At 33.7% G+C, this 3073-nt stretch overlaps 1 long non-coding RNA gene across 1 annotated transcript in view; it reads left to right on the top strand.

The window, feature by feature from the left end:
* Window positions 1-2474, top strand: part of LOC128249028 (uncharacterized) — a 2955-nt gene extending 481 nt beyond the window's left edge. The window contains exons 2-3 of the long non-coding RNA XR_008265126.1: window positions 447-509; window positions 2233-2474. This is a non-coding gene — a long non-coding RNA (uncharacterized LOC128249028). The remainder of the gene's footprint in view (window positions 1-446; window positions 510-2232) is intronic.
* The last annotated feature ends 599 nt before the right edge of the window (window positions 2475-3073 follow it).

Raw genomic sequence — 3073 nt, 5'->3', positions numbered from 1 at the left:
ATATATATATATATATATATATATATATACACACACACACACTCAAACACAAACACACACAACCTCAGAAATGTATACTCATATGCACACACCAACACATTGATATTTTATTCACATACACCGTACATTTTTTCTCTCTGCATCTTTCATAGTGTTACTACAGTTAAACACGCACATAAACACGCAAGCACACATACATCCACACGCGCAAGGATACGTAATGTTGTAGTGCTAAAAGTTAGCACTTACAACTATCACGTTTCCTTTCAAATCTTGTTTGTGAAACTATAGTTTCATTACAAAGAATGACATTACACTCTGTAATATCTGTTTATATAGTGTTTCGAAGCCTGCCGAAAATTATCTTCCTTTATAACTGTTATATATTTTCTAGCAATCATTCTTCGGAATATAATCTTTTATCTCATATCTTTTACTTCTTTCAGTCACTGGACTCTGGCCATGCTGTGGCACCGCTTGGAGGGTTTCATTCGAACGAATTGATTCATGTATGTATATTTTGTCTGGTACTTATTCTATCGGTCTCTGTTGCTGTACCGTTTTCAGAGACGTAAGCAAAACAAAAACGGTTTTGAAACGCCTGTGGGGGGACTATTACTCACACAAACACACACACGATCGTAAGTTTTCTTCTTCCATCCTTCTCTAATTCCCTTTTTGTCCCCCTCCCTCCTTCACCGTTTTCTATATGTGTGTGTCTCTCTCCTCCTCTTTCTCTCTCTCTCGTTGCTCACATGTGACCATCGTCCATCTTTCTTTTTCTCACCTGACCATCTTTCTGTTCTTGCATGGATGTTGAAAAAAGACTTGGATATTTTTTCCCTTCTATCTTTTCTCTTTTCAAAAAAAAAAAAAATGTTTCTCACAGCGTTCACTATTTTCCTCTCGTTCTGGTCTGATGACCCTCCATGCTTGCTTTCGTTCAGTTTCCTTGTATGTTTACACTGTCACGTTTTTATTCCCAACTTTGACCCTCCATAAATCCTAAATTTTATTCTAGAATTTATGGGAACAAGTGTCTTTGAAGACTCATATTGTCGTTGAATGCTCGAAATGAAGAGTAGATAGACAATTCTATGACATTCAGTTCTTTTAACACCCGGCGCTAAAAAGGAGTCGTCCGCCCACCGCGGTAGGGCAGCAAATCGGCGAACAAGTATGTCACATACTGCCTTGCGTATGTGTGGTCCATAAGTTTTACATTATTATCACTCCTTTTAATTCATAATTGAATACATACATACTACATATATACATACATGTATACATACATGTATATATATATTTATATATGTATATATATATATATATGTATATGCGAGTAAAAATAAATACAAAAAAGGTGGTTTTTTTGTATGATTGTGTATAGAGGAATATATTATTTTGTTTAAAAGAGTTCCAACACTGTCTGTTTTTTATGTTTTATTTATATTCCTGCAGAACCAATGTGAGGTATAGAATATGGAATATACAATATAAAATATAATATACAATATATAATATAAAATAAAATAAAATAAAAATGGATGGCACCATGAAAGAAAGTATTGAATGTAGATGAAATATTGAGTGTTCAATATAAAAGATCAAATATATAAATATATAAATACAAATATATAAAGGCGACTCGAGTTTCAGGGCTATTTCCCTTCGTCATGGCCGGTATGACAGACTTTATGTGTATATATATTTATATAAATGAGTTTGGGTGGGGTATATTATCCGGGCGGACATCGTTTTAGTTCTCGGTTAAGTTCCAGTTAATGGCCAACCACTACGACCATCATTTAATGTCTGTGACTACAATTTGTTGCTAGTCCATGAATTCTCCTGATGGGTAACTCTGTGTACGCTTCGTTAGACGGTAAAAATTGTCTATATGTATGTATGTGTGTGTGTGTGTGTGTGTGTGTGTGTGTGTGTGTGTGTGTGTGTGTGTGTGTGTGTGTGTGTGTGTGTGTGTGTGTGTGTGTGTGTATATATGAAGCATTTCATATTCACGCCCATGGAAAATCATCTCCATTTTGTTACCTTTCTGTGATATGATAGTACATTTAAATTTACAACAGGCTGCATTTCTGGCACGACAGGTATTAATCACCTTTAATCTCTTCTGTTACAAAGATTATTGTCCTAAGTCCCAAAATATCTCCTTCATCGACCTACACTAATTGTATAATTAAGACTCTTTTACTCTTTTACTTGTTTTAGGCATTTGACTGCGGCCATGCTGTGTGAGTTACATGTAACTTGCTTAGCCTATGGAATGGCTATTTCTCGACGCATTCTTCAAATGATTTGAATTTTCTGTGACTGTTTACATTATTGTCATAATCTTGTCGCCTGAAGGAAAGGAGAATTCGTTGAAAATCCCAGTAGATTTGTAGAAGGCAGCATCCGCATACTCCGTTGGTCTGATCGTGTGCGCGTGTATAATACATATTTTATACATAGATATAACAATAACAATATGTTGACCTATGTATATATATATATATATATATATATATATATGTGTGTGTAAATGTATGTATATATATATATATATATATATGTAAATGTAAATATAAGAAGAAAATGTTTCGTAAATTAATAAATGATTGTGTAATAAATAAATAAATAAATAACTAGAAATATTCGTGTTGTGTTAAGCGTTTTTGAAAGCCATGTGTTTCAAAGTAATCTTTATAGAGGTAGTTGCTTTTAGCGGTGTTGGCTATTTCAGGTTTATTTTTAGAATTAAAATTTTTATAAAGTATTCTTCTTTTGTCATTCGCAGTTGATCATTTTTTCCCCTTTATTTCTAACCCCCACCCCCAAAAGAGTTAGAAATGAGATTATTCTGTATTTTCCATCTTTACAAATAGCCTGATTAGTGTTTCTAAACTGTGTTCTACCTATGGTCTCCTTTGATTTCAAATTTTACTCGGATGGACCCGATGTTTAAAAAGGCCTATTATGTTTTTACAATTAAATATTATTAGGAATTTTATTTACTCTTTAACTTGTTTGTCATTTGACTGCGGCCATGTTGGAGCACCACCTTTAGTCG

Source organism: Octopus bimaculoides, chromosome 11, assembly GCF_001194135.2.
Source record: "Octopus bimaculoides isolate UCB-OBI-ISO-001 chromosome 11, ASM119413v2, whole genome shotgun sequence".
NCBI classification, from domain to species: Eukaryota; Metazoa; Mollusca; class Cephalopoda; order Octopoda; family Octopodidae; genus Octopus; species Octopus bimaculoides.
The sequence above is the reverse complement of the archived record's forward strand: the minus strand, read 5'-3'. Positions and strand labels throughout refer to the sequence as shown.